The following is a 16,727-nucleotide window of genomic DNA, read 5'->3' on the forward strand; positions in this document are numbered from 1 at the left end:
TGCCCAGTATTCCTAAACACGCATTCACTGAACTATTCTCCTCCATTCAGCCAAGTCGAGGCGACGAGGCTTCCATCTGTCAAGCTGCCATTGCGTTTCAAGAACACTACTCCACCTTTTCTCCGCCGAGGAACGCCTTGAAAATATGCCCTCGACTCGAGTGAAGTGCACTGACCGAGAAACGCGTTTAAATGTGCTTACCAAACTACAATTCTTTAAGACGTGCATGTGTTACCGTTAATTCGTTTTCCTAATAAAGAGACTACATGGCGCAATGCACAACTTTACATCCGCAACGCTGTGACTGTGAGCATTCGACTGATAGGTTAAGCCGGAGCACTGTTTTAGGTTCTGCTACAATCAAACTCCAACAGCTGAGAGCATGGCGCTTGGCTGAAAAGAAAGAAACTTTACGCCGGCACTTGTCCGCTGCTCGTTGTTTCCTAGTGCTTGATTGATGGTTCACGTTGCGGTTGTTAAGCGCGGTTATTTTAGGCGATTTTGACCGCGTGTGTATGGTGACCGAGTCGGTTTGACTTCGAGGAAACCACAGATGGAACGGCCGATGGGCAGCTTTATTTACCTCCAATAACAAGTGGTCCTGAAAATTTGCTGAAAGGAACACCAGGACAGAAAATATGAGTGAGTGAGCCATTTCTGCATGGAAGCACATTATGTTGAAGCAGTTTTCACGAGGTTGCTGCGGGGCTGCCGATAAAACATTTCCAATATGCCATCATTAGCACCTGAAGCATATTCGAGGCAGCATAATCTTGCGCAAAACATTTTTTTTTTAAGTTGAAGCTTGTGGGAGATTCGGCACGGCAATCTGTTATTGGTTCCGCTTTTTAAACAAATATGCAGAATGTAAGGATCGGCGCCTGTGTCCAACGATCATTCCAGTATCGGTAAGGAAATCTTTCAGTAGAGAAGCAGTTATAGTATACATGTGGCAGAGTGCATATGGTTTAGCGCGTAGCACGAGCAGATTGAAGAAAAGTGATTTTGAGTTCTGTACTTCGTTTTAGAAACCATGGTGGTTAGTCGGTTTGTTCAACTTTTAGCACATATGATCAATGAACCAGCATTTGTCCCTGCATTTCTAGTGCTTCCTCACTTCACATATACGCTACGCAAAGCTTTATTCTTCTAAAAATGCACGTGTCAGTAGTTTATCACCAACGTTAGTGTTTTTTACCTTCTCTTTTCAATGTGCTATGTGGGAGCATCTGAGGCACCTTCCATAAACTGCGTTTTCAAGTTCACGCAATGGCCACATTTTTTTTTTGTCGTGTCATCTTTTTTTTTTTCCGTTGCGTAGGTACGCTTAATTCCTTTTGTGCGCGAACGCCCTGTGGACATAAAATTTTTGGCATTCTCGTGCCGGATGTGGGCCTTGGGAGGGCCAGCTGGTAAAAAAAATCACCATCTGTGCTCCACAGTAAGGCTTGTGGCAAACCTGCAATCAAGGTCTGTGCTGCACAGTAAGGCTTGTGGCAGAACTGCAAGCATCGATAGATACGGCGCCTGCCTGTTGCAATTGCGCCACCTCGCTTCACTGAAAGAACCTAGGTGCTGAATTACTTGACTAACCTACACTGTAATTTATCTGTGCCTATTTTAATAAATTTTGTAATAATGTTGATGTCACGCCTCCCTACACGGACAAAATAGCGAAATCGACGCCATGCTATTTCGAACCATCAACGTGAAATAGCTATGTCATAATGAAATCAAATTGGTATTTTATTCCTCTTCAACTGTCGCATAAACTTGTTTTGGAAATCACATATTCACGATTATCATGTGCGATTGTGATGTGCTGCGATTGCGACGTATGCTTTCTACTGCCCACAATTTGTGATGAAGCAATTTCGCAGCACTTGCATACAGCACTTTAGTATTTAGTGGTATACCGAAGCTACTTTATCGCATATGAGCAAGTGTACATGAAGAAATATGCCATGATTTTGATGGTTGATCTTGGCTTGTCTGATGTAGCGTTAGCAATGCACTCTATACTATATTTTTCATGATAGTCATTGTGACAGTCCGCATCACCAACTGGCCCATTTCGGCTTCCCATAAGACACGCTACTACCCGGTATATTGTTCCTCGGTCAATTGCTGAAGTTCTGCAAGCCCCATGGAAGCCAGCTGTCGTCAGTATCCAATGGAAGAAATTCATGCTTCCGGCCCTCATAATTCTTTTCAAGCTGAAGCTAGCACCAAGCAGAAACAGCCTATATTCTGCAAGACTTTACCATTGTATGCCATCGGGTGCTTACACCCGACAGGCTCCTGTCTAGAACGCCGATGGTGTGTTATACCAAAATATATTTGTAAGTTCCTGTTTATAGGATCAGAGTTTATGTTGTATTTGCATATTATAAAGTACGGAAAGACAAGCATAATGACAATTTGTTGTTTCAGAAAAAAAATTCGCACATAGATTGACCAGAAATTAATAAGGGGTACATACTATTTTAATAAATATGGCTGAACAAAACAAACCTGGAGGAAAAATACAATGTCTTCAGCTACAACGTGCCTATGAAGGCAAATGCATGTACTCAGACTGCTTTTAGTGGTGACGTTTGAGCTGATAAGATGTCAGGTGCGGTAGCATAGACATCTTAGAGAGAATAGCGCGAGAAATATTGCAGTCCAGCAGGACACATTAACTGGGGCTCTTATCCATTTTCACAGGAATGCAAGCGCAGCACACACAGCACACTTGGAAAGGCAGTTGCTCTGCCTGCTCGTGTTGGCAGCCTCGTTCCTGCATACGACAAGAGGTTCGTGATAAACATCAAATGATGTTAAGGCCCATGAAAAGAAGCTTAGGTACTGTATTCGTTTTGTTTAGTTTGCTTTTTTACTTATTACATTCGATTAAGACTTGTGTTCTGGAACACGATTTTTTTTTACTTTCATGCGCTCAACTGTTTATATTTATATTGACACGTGTACCTTTCTTTATCGGGTGAGACGTTTCACCGCCTAACAAATGTTATCGCACAGCGCAGGGCGCGCCTGCATGTATCGGAAGTTTCTGGACTGTTATGGATGGTTCCCTCCGCTGTCTGTGACCGCACCATGTGTAATCTGATTGCATGTGTGCGCGACGCGAACAATTTAGAACTTTGTGGAAGGCACGTGGGTCCCAGTGATTACTCTGGAACATTTGATGACTCATGTATAAAAGCCGACGCGCCTGACGTGCTCATCATATTTTCGACGATCGCCGACCGTGTTCACCGCTCTCGTTGTGCTATAAGTGTAGCCTGTGGGCACAGGTTCGCCCAATAAAAGTTAGTTTTGTCTTTCACAGTATTCCTCCTGTGTTCTTCAACGTCACTACCGCGTGAAATTCTGGTGGAGGTGCTTTTCGTTCATGTACCGGACGCCCCCGACCAGCCGTGATCCAAGCCCGGACCGCAAAGACACCAACGTAGTCCTGGACCATCGAGCAAGCCCACGTCTTCAACAGCTGCCCCCGGAGCACGGACTTCTACCTGAGAAGACCAAGGAGATTGTGGCCAAGGCAACCCCAATGGCAGCCCCAGCGTCCCCCATCGTGCTGCAGCAGCCCAGGGAGCCTCCGACGTTCCGCTGTTCAACATTCGAGGACCCGGAAAACTGGCTTGGGACGTATGAGAGGGTCGCTGCGTTTAAAAGCTGGAGCTGCGACGACAAACTGCGACATGTCTTCTTCGCATTGGAAGACGCTGCCAGGACGTGGTTCGAGAACCAAGAAGCCACTTGACGACCTGGGACTTTTTCCGAAGCGGCTTCCTGCAGACATTCACAAGCGTCGTACGCCGAGAACGAGCCCAAGCACAACTAGAAACCCGAGTGCAGCTGCCTAATGAGACCACCGCGATTTTTACAGAAGAAATTAGCCACCTATTCTGCCACGTCGACCCGGAAATGTCCGAGGAAAAGAAAGGCCGCCTACTGATGCGTGGTGTAACGGAGGAACTTTTCGCCGGAATGGTAAGGAGCCCACCTAAGACCGTCGACGAGTTTCTTCGCGAGGCCACCAGCATTGAGAAGACACTGGAAATGTGGAACCGGCAATTCAACCGCCGCGCTAACTCGACAAACTACGCCGGAGTTGAGTCACTGGCCACCGACGACCGGCGCGAGACTATCCGAGCGGTCGTGCGGGAGGAGCTACAAAAGCTGTTCCCTTCATCACAGCCTCTAGTGGCTTTAATTGCCGGCGCCGTCCGTGAGGAGCTCCAACATCAACTCGGAGTATCCCCTGAATCGCCGCCGCCTCAGCCGCAAGCGATGACATACGCCGCTGTAGCCCGCCGTCACGTACCCCCTCCGCGCCCACAGCAGGGCCCAGTGACGACACAGTTCCGTCGTCCGCCACCACCCCCGCCGCCAGCACGCCAAGCCATCGCCCCACGCAGCATTCCAAGGAAGACTGATGTTTGGCGCGCCCCCGACCACCGTCCGCTTTGTTATCACTACGGAGAAGCCGGGCACATCTACCGTCGATGCCCGCACCGGGAGATGGGACTACGAGGGTTCGCCGTTAACGCGCTGCGACCACAGATTGGCGAAGGACCTCGCGATGTCGCCGACTACAACGCCGCCACTCAGTGGAGCCCTCGACGACCGTCCCGTTCGCCGTCACCAGGCCGCTAGCTGTCGCCGCAACGCCAACCATACACCGGCTCAGCCTGGGCCGCTCTGCAAGCCCATATCCGGAAAACTAAAGGCAGCAAGCGATGGAGGTGTGGTTGCTGTTCGTCGAACTGACGAAGATCCTCCGCCGCTGACGAAGACGACGAAGAGACCATCTCGACGACATAATAACGACACGCCGTCGTCCCGAGAAGTCAGGAAGCAAAGACTACACCCGAGAAAGACGACCTGAGGACGCCACATAGCAGCCACAGGTCAACGGGACGCAGCGGTGATCCGACGCCAAGACCTAACTGTAACGCAAGACAGAGAACCACCGACCTCGACGAGCTTATCGACGGCCACGCCGTTTTTTATTTATTTATTTATTTCAATACCCTAAAGGCCCATGCGGACATTACATAGGGGTGATTCATCAAAGAAAACTTATAAATATACAATACAGGTTATTATAGGCGTCCCTGGTGGTGAGTCTGCTCCAGGCGGCGCTGTCTCCGTTTGTGAAGTCACAGGATGGGTACCTTTCCGCGGTGTCACGCAACGGAGGCACCAGTAGAGAGACAAGGGTTACCGCCTTAGTGGAGACAGGGGCCGGTTACTCCGTACAGAGTGGACACATGGCCGCCCAGCTGAAGAAAGTTAAAACTGCATGAGAAGGCCCTCAAATTCGAACCGCTGGAGGACACCTCTTTACGCCGAGTAGAATCTGCACGGCAACAATTACTGTTCATAACCGGACTTACCCTGCCAACTTCATTATCCTCCAACGATGTTCACGAGACGACATTTTCGGCATGTACTTACAAAACGAACACGGCGCAATCATAGACCTGAAGTCAAAATCGATAATGCTGTCGGAAGATCAAGCGATACCGCCGGGGAGCTTTCGTAGTCACCACGCCTTCAGTTTGCTCGAAGATCAAGTGAGCATCCCGCCGCGCTCCAGCATTATTACTTCCATCGGCACCGAAACACACGCTGACGTAAGAGGACTCATCGAGGGCGACCAACATCTACTCAACCGTCAAATTTGCGTGGCAAGAGCGATCGCTCGACTCCACGGTGGGAAAGCGGAAGTTATGATAACCAACTTCAGCCAAGAGTTCAAGCACATCAACAAGGGCACGACAATCGCGTACATCGAGGAAATTGTGGAAACCAGCCGTGCCTTTATCCTCTCAGATTCTGCCGCATCTACCCCGATGAGAATAGTCCCCGAACCAGACTTCAATGTAAATTCAAGTCTTCCTATGAGTAAGCAGCAACAGATCAGAAGTCTTCTCCGACGATACAAAGACTGCTTTTCTACGTCATCGAGGATTCGACAAACACTAGTTGCAAAGTATCGCATAATAACCGAAGAGTGCGCTCAACCGCTCCGCCAGAGCCCTTACCGAGTTGCGACGCTAGAACGTGTAGCTATTAGGCACCAAGTCGACGAAGTGCTGCGCGACGACATCATCCAGCCGTCGAAAAGCCCGTGGGCGTCTCCTGTAGTCCTGGTGAAGAAAAAGGACGGAACCCTACGCTTCTGCGTCGATTATCGTCGACTGAACAAGATCGCGAAGAAGGACCTGTAGCCCTTTGCACGGATAGACGGCGCATTGGATCGGCTCTGCAACGCTAAATACTTCTCGTCGACGGACCTCAAGCCTGGCTACTGGCAAATAGAAGCCGACGAGAGAGATTGCGAAAAGACCTCCTTCATCACGCCAGACGGCCTCTATGAGTTCAAGGTCATGCCATTCGGACTGTGCTCGGCGCCTGCAACGTTTCTGCGCGTCATGGACACAGTGATAGCAGGATTGAAGTGGCAGACGTGTCTTGTTTATTTGGACGACGTCGTTGTCTTCGCCGGAAATTTCGACAATCACCTTACGCGGCTTGCGACAGTATTAGAGGCCATCAACTCATCAGGGCTAACTCTGAAGCCGGAAAACTGCCGCTTCGCTTACCATCAGCTTCCGTTTCTAGGCCACGTCATCATCAAATCTGGAGTACGCCCCGGCCCGCAGAAGACAGCTGCCATCGCAGAGTTCCCGCAGCCCACCGACAAGAAGTCAGTGCGTAAATTCCTTGGCATGTACGTGCGCGTACTACAGGCGCTTTGTCAAGACTTTCCCGCATCGCTGAGCCGCTAACACATCTAACCAAATGTGATGCCAAGTTCAAGTGGGAAACCACTCAGGCGGAGGCATTTGAAGAACTCAAACGATGCCTGCAATCGCCGCCGGTACTTGCACACTTCGACGAGGACGCCGATACCGAAATCCACACTGACGCCAGCAGCCTAGGTCTCGGTGCCGTCCTAGTCAAGAATAAATACGGACATAAACGGGTGATATACGGTAGCCGGTCGCTGTCAAAAGCGGAAGGCAATTATTCTACGACTGAAAAGGAATGCATCGCCATCATTTGGGCTACAGCAAAATTCCGCCCTTACCTATATGGCAGGCCATTCAAAGTCGTCAGCGACCATCACGCGTTGTGTTGACTAGCAAACTTAAAGGACCCTTCAAGACGGCTGGCGAAGTGGAGCCTCAGACTGCAAGAATATGACGTCATGGCAATTTACAAGTCGGGACGAAAACACTCAGACGCCGACTGTCTATCACGCGCCCCGATCGATCCCCCGCCGGAAGACGACGAAGATGGCGACGCCTTCCTCGCAATAATCAGCGGGAGATTTCACTAAGCAGCAGCGAGCAGACCCGGAGCTAAAAGGCCTCGTCGAGTATTTGGAAAGGAACACCGACGTTGTCCCTAGGGAATTTAAGCGCGGGTTGTCTTTGTTCAAGCTACAAAACAACCTGCTCGTGAAGAACTTCTCACCAGTATGCACGAGGTACCTTCTTGTTGTACCATCAGCGCTGCGTCCAGAAGTACTGCACGCCCTACACGACGATCCAACCGCTGGGTACCTCGGATTCTCCCGGACGCTGTCGAGGATACAGGAAAGGTATTACTGGCCGCGTCTGACCGCCTACGTCGCCCGTTACGTCAAGACATGCCGAGATTGTCAGCGACGCAACACATTCCCGATAAGGCCAGCAGGATTACTGCAGCTGATCGAACCTCCTCGCCGACCATTCCAGCAGATTAGGATGGATTTGTTGGGGCCGTTTCCGACGCCAACATCCGGGAATAAGTGGATCGTCGTGGCGACGGACTATGTCACCCGCTTCGCCGAAACTAAAGCTCTACCAAAATGCAGCACAGCAGCCCAAGTGGCGAAATTTTTCGTCGCGAACATCCTGATGCGACATGGTGCCACAGAAGTCCTCATCACCGACTGAGGACGGGCTTTTACAGCAGAGCTCATCCAAGCCATTCTGCAATACAGCCAGACAAGTCACAGGAGGACAACTGCCTACCATCCGCAAACGAATGGTCTCACGGAGCGCCTGAACAAGACCATCGCCGACATGCTAGCAATGTATGTCGGCGTCGAGCACAAGACGTGGGACGCCGCCCTGCCATATGTGACCTTCGCTTACAACACGGCGGTGCTAGAAACAACAAAGATTACGCCGTTCAAGTTGGTTTACGGCAGGAACCCGACGACCACTCCCGACGCCATGCTGCCACACGTCACCGACGAAGAGAATCTTGACGTCGCCATCTATCTCCAGCGCGCCGAAGAAGCCCGACAGCTCGCCCGCCTTCGGATCAAGAACCAGCAGCGTACCGACACCCGAAACTAGAATCTCCGACGAGTCTTCATCGAGTACCAGCCCTGCGACCGTGTTTGGGTATGGACACCGATACGCCGACGAGGACTGAGTGAGAAACTATTGCGACGCTATTTCGGACCCTACAAGGTCATCCGGCGTATTGGCGCGCTGGACTATCAGGTCGTGCCAGACGGCATTTCGCATTCACAGCGGCGGCGCGCACGATCTGAAGTGGTGCACATTGTGCGTCTTAAACCCTTTTACGGACGCTGACAAACTTTCCTTATGTTGCTGTTTTCTTTGCCACGAGTGCTTTTCTTTATTACTTTCGTTTGCTTGCAGCATCGGGTCGATGCTTTTTATGAGGGGGGTATTCACACGTGTACTTGTTTGTCTTTAACGGGCGACATGTTTCACCGCCTAACAAATGTTATCGCACAGCGCACGACGCGCCTGCATGTATCGGAAGTTTCTGGAATGTTATCGATGGTTCCATCCGCTGTCTGTGACCGCACCTTGTGTAGTCTGATTGCATGTGCGTGCGACGCGAATAATTTAGAACTTTGAGGAAGGCACTCGGGTCCCAGTGATTACTCTGGAACATTCGACGACTGATGTATAAAAGCCGACGCGCTTGACCTGCTCATCAGATTTTCGACGATCGCCGACCGTGTTCGCCGCTATCGTTGTGCTATAAGTGTAGCCTGTTTTTGTGGGCACAGGTTCGCCCAATAAAAGTTAGTTTCGTCTTTCACAGTATTGCTACTATGTTCTTCAACATCACCACCGCGTGACAATATTTCCAAAGAAACACTTTTAGGCTGGTATAGCGCTTGCGCAGCCAGACCGACATACAGCGAGCTGCCACACACACATAATGAAGCCTCTAGAGAAGTGGAATAAAAAAAGTTTTACGTGCCAAAAACACTTTCTGATTCTGAGGCACGCCGTAGTGGAGGACTCCGGAAATTTCGACCACCTGGGGTTTTTACCGTGCACCTAAGTCTAATTACACGGGTTTTCTCCCCATCGAAATGCGGCTGCCGGGGCCGGGATTCGATCCCGCGACCTCGTGCAAAGAAGCCCAACACCATAGCCATTGAGCAACCACGGCGGGTACAACAGGACTCTTCGCAACAAATATATGCGAGATGTATCTGCTACCACTTGCTAGCAATGTCTGTATTAGGAACTGTCACTGGACTGGTGCAGCTTTATTTTTATTACAATAAAAATAATGTGATGTACAAAAACTGTACTCTGTTGTATTGCTAGTCTGTGATTTTTAATCAAATAAAACAATCCATTTAGCTATTCACTCATGCGTGTATCATTCTAAATGCCGTTTCATGGTTGGTCAGTTCCTCGCTTGGCTCGGATGTTCATAGGCATGATAAGTTCATTAAACTGAATATTTTGATGCAAGGCTGACTTAACTACTTTATACAATTTAAAATTTTACCAAATGCGCCCGGTCCACGCAATATTACAGTACATTCTTTGATTTCCTTAGCGCAACTAGCTGCATAATATTAAAGAAAATTCAATAAAACTGAAATGAACGCACCTGGTCGTTGATAGAGACGATCGCTCTGCTGCGGTAAGCTTCGCCGTCCTTGGATTAGCGTAGTTACTGGCGATCCACCTTAGTACAAACCGTGCAACTGCCGGCGCTTGCACAAGCAATACACGCGCTATTTGCAGGAATCTCCTTAGTTTTCTTTTTATAGGTTCGAAGTCTGCCCTGTATAGTAACGTGCAGCAAGCCAAACATGCTGCACCAGGGCAGTGCGGCAAGAACTGCCGATTTCTTCCCCACGTGTACACATATAGAACTTCGAAAGGGGTGTGTCTTTTCGTCAATAACAGATAAGTTGTTTCATTAGAATCCTAAACACATGGCGCATGTGGCTTGACATGCGAGGCACTTGCGTGGCACACGTATAGCGCTCGTCGCCAAAGGTACGATACACCCTCCTCCGTTCGAAATATCAAAACAACAAACGGAAAAAAAATATCAGTGAAAATTGTCAGGCACTTTAGTTCAAAGCACTTGCGCGAAGTTCTGGTCATAGGCCAGACGTTGAGGCTGTCGAAGTTGTCTGCGCTATTCCCATGGGGCTGGTGTGGACGAGGCAATTTTCGGGGCACCGGGCATCGCGGGAATACATGGGGCCGTGCATTCGCTGTAACGAAGTACCGACCCGTTTTTTTGGCCCGAGTTCCACTCGAAGTCGTCGTCGCCGTCTTCCTGGACGTTGCGTCGGAAGGGCTCGCGGGTCAGTAGCAGGTGCTGCCTCTTGAGCCTTAAAATCGTGCCATTTTCTGTTATGACTGCATACGACCTGGGGTAGCCAGCAAGCTTGAGACTCTTCGCTTTCGTCGCCCATGCACCTATCTTGAGAAGGCACCGGAGCAGCGCGTGAGTGGGGTTGCCTTGAACGCCGGGAAATGTTGTGCGGAGCAGTCGTCACATCAGCAGCTCAGCGGGCGATGCGCCGCAGTCGAGTGCAATGGTCCTGAAAGCAAGCAGTCCACGCCGTAAATCTTGTTTCGCTTCAGTCGTTTTCTTGAGGATACGCTTAGTTATCTGAACACCCTTTTCTGCCAGCCAATTATAACGTGGGTATCCCGAATTAGGCGTGACATGCCCAAAATCGTACATTTCTAAGAACAACGCGAATTCAGGACATGAAAATGGAGGGCCTTTGTCAGAACATACTTCTATGGTAATGCCGTGCCTAATAAAGACCGCACTTGTTACGTCAACTATGGTTTGTGCCGTGGTGTCCTTGAGCAGTTCAATTTCGGAAAAGTTTGACAAGGCGTCGCAAACACACAGGTACGACCTCCCCTCCCGCCATATTCAAAAATGTCAATGCCGACACACTAGCACGGTTACTCCGGCATGAGGCGAATCAGTAAAGACTCTCAAGGTTGGGTATATGCATACATTTTGCAGATAGAACACGTGTGGACGAACCATTGCATGTCGGAGTTCATTCCCGGCCAAAAATCTAGCTTTGCTCTTGTTGATTCCCAAGTGCCCTTGTTGAATTCTTTCCAGTGTTGCACTTTTCACACTAACTTGAATAAACAATTTGTAGCCGTTGAGCAGGACTCCTTTCACGAGTGACATTTCACCCCCGAATCGTTTCCACCACCCCTTCAAGTATTTTCCACCTTCTAAGTCTCGCAGCACGCTTCTTAGCTATTCGTCAAGCGCCGTTCCCGCAGCAAGCAGCCTCCATGTGCGCTCACTAACAAATGAGACAAGCGTACTCGGGGCAGGTACTTCTACATTGTTGCTGTCGAGGTCGCAAGCCGTTGTCTTTGTTGTGGCACGTGACAGCATGTCAGCCCGGAGGAGCTGCTTATCTGGAACAAATTTTAATTTAACATCATAAAGCAGCAATTTCAGGAAAAATCATCGCCTTCTGGGAGATAGCAATAAAAGGGCGATGGTCTCTTTCTGCAGTAAACTGGCGACCGTAGACGAAGTGAAAAAATCTTTTGCAGCCAAACACCATGGCCATAGCTTCTTTATGAATTTCAAAATGACGCTGTTGTGCTTCTTTAAGCGCTCGCGACGCATACGCCATCGGTCGTTCTGACACTGCAAAAAAGCGGTACCTATTCCGTTTCGGGATGCAACGCATCACACTTTTGTTGCTTTGGCCAGATCAAAAACCGACAAGGGTTGTGTGCTAAGGTAGTCACACAATTCTTTTCATTGCTTCTCGTTGTTATCGGTCCATTCAAACATGGCATCTTGTCTTATCAAGCTCCTCAAAAGAGCTGTTTGAGCTAATGATGGAAGAAACCTGCCGAAATAATTGACACCTAGCATCCTACGTACCGCGAGCCCGTCTTCTGGCGTCGGCATGTGCAGCACAAAACAGTCAGTGTCGTCTTCGGCCTTATGCCTGCTTTATCGATTACATCTCCAAGAAACCTAATTTCCTGGACCCCGATACTGTACTGATCAGAATTGAAGGTAATTGCGGCGCGTTTTGCTGCTAGAAACACAGATTTGTGACGTTCGTTGTGCTCTTCTACCGACGAGCCCCATACCAAAATGTCGTCCACGTATATTTTAACGCCGGGAAGGCCCGAAAATTTCATTCAGCCTTTTTCGGAACACCTCAGGGGCGGACGATATACCGAAGGGTAATCGTAAAAAGCGGTAACGACCAAACGGTTCAGACAACGTGCAAATCCGCGATGTCGAGTAAACCAAGGGTATTTGGTGGAATCCAGATTTAGTTTCTAAGTGGGAGAACAGAATTGCACCAACTAACTCGGCTTCTATTTTCGTTGCGGCATCATGTAGTGCTCCCTCTTTACACACTCATCGCCTTTCCTAGGGTCAATGCAGACACAAATTTTCCCTTTCTTTTTTCCGAAGAATCACCAGGGGACTCACCCAGTCAGTAGGCACGGTGCCTCTTGTGATGATTCCGGCGGTCTCCATCCTCTTGAGTTCACCCCCTAATGATATTTCTGTTAGGACCAACTGCACACGTCGAAGTAGTTCGATGACTGGCACGGCATTGTTTCGAAGAGCCATGTAATACACTTTTCTCAAGCAGCCAGTCTCGATGAAAAGGTGACGAAAGTCTTTCACGATTTCATCGCAGTCGTCCTGTAATACGCTGTGGACGCACGAGAGCAATCCAAGTTGTTCGGTTGCTTGCAGGCTTAGGATTCTGCGACCTTTGCATGCCATAAAAAAATTCGAGAGGGAGAAACACTTCACTCGCCCAGCCCTACTCCCGTTCGGATGACTCTAAGATGCTTGATTGCGTCTCCACGATATGAATATGGCACCACGCTACTATGCTTTATTTCAGTGCTTGGACGCTTCCTATTGTATATTCCAACGGGCAGCAAGTTCGCCTTAGAGCCTGTATCGAATTTTAGTTCGAACAAAACGTTGTTGGCGTTCGTTCAAACCATCCAGTCACGTTGGCTTATTACGCCTCTTGCAGACACCTTTGAAACACTCAAGCCATTCTTGTGATCTTGAATTTCACCGACCAGTGCTGAGGCTCTGCAACATGATGAGTGCAACACTCTTTCTTTCTTTCTTTATTTGTTTCCATTGCTAAAATACAATAAGTTAAAATACAATAAATACAATAAGGCGAGTTGGTAATCCATTACTTAAATGATATTGCGCGACAAAAAAAAAAAAAATACGACACAGACGTGAGAGTAGACGACACACCAAGCGCTTTGTGTGTCGTCTTCTCTCACGTCCGTGTCGTTTTTTTTTGTTTTTTTTTTGTTGCCGCGCAATATCATTTAAGCTCTGCAACATATTGCAAAGTGGTTTCTCCTTTGGCATTTTCTGCACGTTCATCGAAACGCGAGGCTGTTTCTAGGCTGATGCGTGCGTCCGCACGTGAAGCATTTGTAAAGCTTGGCTTGCGCGTTTTGGAGTTCGGGTAAGCATTACGAACCGTGTCTACTTGCTATTGACCTCTTTTACTGGTTTCTTTGCGGAGAGCTGATGTTTCGGCTGCTTTGCAAATGTGCTCAGCCTTCAGCAATTTCAATTCACATTTCCTGAGCAGCTTTTCTTTGACCTTGTCGTCGTTAGATCCGTACACAATCTGGTTTTCGACCATGGAATCCAGAAGCGTGCCGAAATTGCACGCCCGTGCCTGCGGCTACGGGTACCGCAGGAAGTGTTCAAATGGCTCACCTTCGCTGTGAACTCTCTTTCGAAATATGTAGCGTTCATGTACTTCGTTGGTCTGCAGCTTGAAGTAATCGTCAAATTTCTTGATGATCGTCGTCCAGTCGGTTTTGTCTTCACCTTCTGCGAAACTCAGTGCATTAAATATCTCGATGGTGTCATCACCTGCGACACTGTGAAGGAGCGCTGTCTTCGACAATACTCATCGCGTCTTGTCATTCGGTTCTGATGCCACAAGGAAGAGCTAGAATCTCTCCTTAAATGACAGCGAATTTTTCCTCGCTTCCCCCGTCGTGCTTAGCGGACCAGGCGACATCAATGAATCCATTGCATAATCCTTGCTGCGCTGTCCATCGAATATCAAAGCCGTGCTTGAATACGCATCCCACTTCTGGCACCATGTATCGTAGCCAACAGTAGTTTTGGAGAACTCGCACGAAGAGCTCGATCTTCTTGACAGGACGGCCGATCCATCTCAGCGCCGAAGTGGAATAATTCCGTTGCCACAGCGCTCCAGAGGGTTGTGTGGGTCCCTAAACAAAACCCTTGAAAAGGCGCAGCATCGTTAACTAAAGAAAAGCTACGGAAGCATCTGGCGTCCATCGGAAAAAAACTTACGAGTCTAACAACAGATCACAAGGAAGCCATCTTTACGCACTAACTTCACTAAAGCAGCGATTCAAGGTAGCTGCGGGGCTCCCTTGAGGTTCTTGAATGAAACGCTAGAGCTTTCCTTCACTCATGGCGCGTTTCGAGTAGGGGACGATTTTTGAAACGAAACCCCTCCCTCAAGGTGCATTTTGATTGGAGGGTCGAATACGCGGGTTAGCTTAATTGTTAGCTCGCTCACGTTTTCAGCCGGCATCATTGAGAAACTTGAATTCAAGGGCTATACACATGACCCTTCATTTAGGATGTTCAGGAATGTCACCACCATTCGCGATGGACCTGTTGCCCAGAATTAGTTCGAAAGTTCAATTGGTCTCGGAATAAACTTCGGGCTTTTGCTGGTGAAAAAACTGTCAAACGTTCTTGACCAGTCTGCCTTCTACAATTCCAGAAAGCATTGAACAAGGGAAAGTCTGGAAGGAAATCTATATGCGACTATCTTTGTTCAATCTTTAGTGCGTTGCTTTCCTGCATACAACCTATTGCACTAAGTGAAGAATGGCACATCGTGAAGCCCGAAAAGGTTGATATGGTGCTTGTTTTGGGTGCTTTCACAACTATTCTCGTTCTGTCTACTCACACTTTATTTTAAATAAATCCTTTAACTTACACAACTTTCTTTATTCATATTGCAAAGGGAAATAGAAGCATGGAGGCCATGACAGACGAGAGAGAATGTCAGTAAGTATATGCATGTGTATGTATTCACGCACCCGAGGACAAATGTACAGGAGAGAAAAATGTTAACGCGACATTTCACTTCGCGAACGCTGGTAACACGCAAGCGTATGGAGGCCACGAACAAGTGTGGCCTGCTCCGCGGCATCGCAGCGCAAACGAAAAGGCTACAACGCGATCACTAAATGATCTTCACGGTGCCAGGGGAGGAACCATAAATCTACGCATCCAAACAAAAGACGCCCCGAATGGCCGCACATAAGCACAGCGAGCACCATGCCATCGAAGCACAAACGGAAAGGGTGAAAACATGCTTGCTACATTGATCTCGACGATGCGATGGGGCCAACCATAAGCTACGCATGAAAAGACACCGCGTATGGCCGCGAATATGCGCAGCGAGGACTGCGGCATCGAAGCACAAACGGAAAGCGTGCAAACATGGTGGCTACATTTATATCCACGGTGCGACGGGGGGAACTATATAGCTACGCCTGCAAGGAAAAGACACCGCGAATGCCCTCGAATATGCGCAGCGAGCACCACGGCATTGAAACACCAACAGAAATGGTGCAAACGCGGCCGCTACATTGATCTCCACGGTGCGACGGGGGGAACTATAAAGCTACGCCTGCAAAGAAAAGACACCGCGAATGGCTTCGAATATGCGCAGCGAGCACCACGGCATTGAAACACCAACAGAAATGGTGCAAACGCGGCCGCTACATTGATCTCCACGGTGCGACGGGGGGAACTATAAAGCTACGCCTGCAAAAAAAGACACCGCGAATGGCTTCGAATATGCACACTCTCTAAAAATTTTAACACCCTTAAGGGTGTAAATGACTTGTCCCATGGGTGACACCCTTTTTGGGTGTATTGCTACACCCCAAGCAAAGGGATGCAAATTAACACCCCACAAAAGAAGGGGTGTTAATATGACGTCACCTTGCCTATGGGTGTAAAACAAACGACACCCTTTCTATATGGGGTGTAACACAGACACCACCCTTTCAATATGGGTGTAGCATGGACAACACCCTTCCGAAAGGGTGTTATCCCTGCAAGTATTTTAGCGTTCACTACAGCCATGTAGTTAATGGGCAGACTAGCTGTTGTGAATGCTGCCTAGCCTTAGCTATGGTACTACCTTGTTCAGTATGAGCCAGAATCTGTAAGGCGTCGTCATATTGCGCTTCTGGTCCGTCATGTGGTAGCATAACGTGCGACCCTTTCAGGCAAAAAATTTAAGTTTCATGATCGCAGAAATGCACACATCCTATGCTTTTCGTAATCTTCCTCTGCAGTGATAGTACACTGCCGGCAGGATGCAGAGC

Source organism: Dermacentor andersoni, chromosome 8 (genome assembly GCF_023375885.2).
Source record: "Dermacentor andersoni chromosome 8, qqDerAnde1_hic_scaffold, whole genome shotgun sequence".
In the NCBI taxonomy this organism is placed as follows: Eukaryota; Metazoa; Arthropoda; class Arachnida; order Ixodida; family Ixodidae; genus Dermacentor; species Dermacentor andersoni.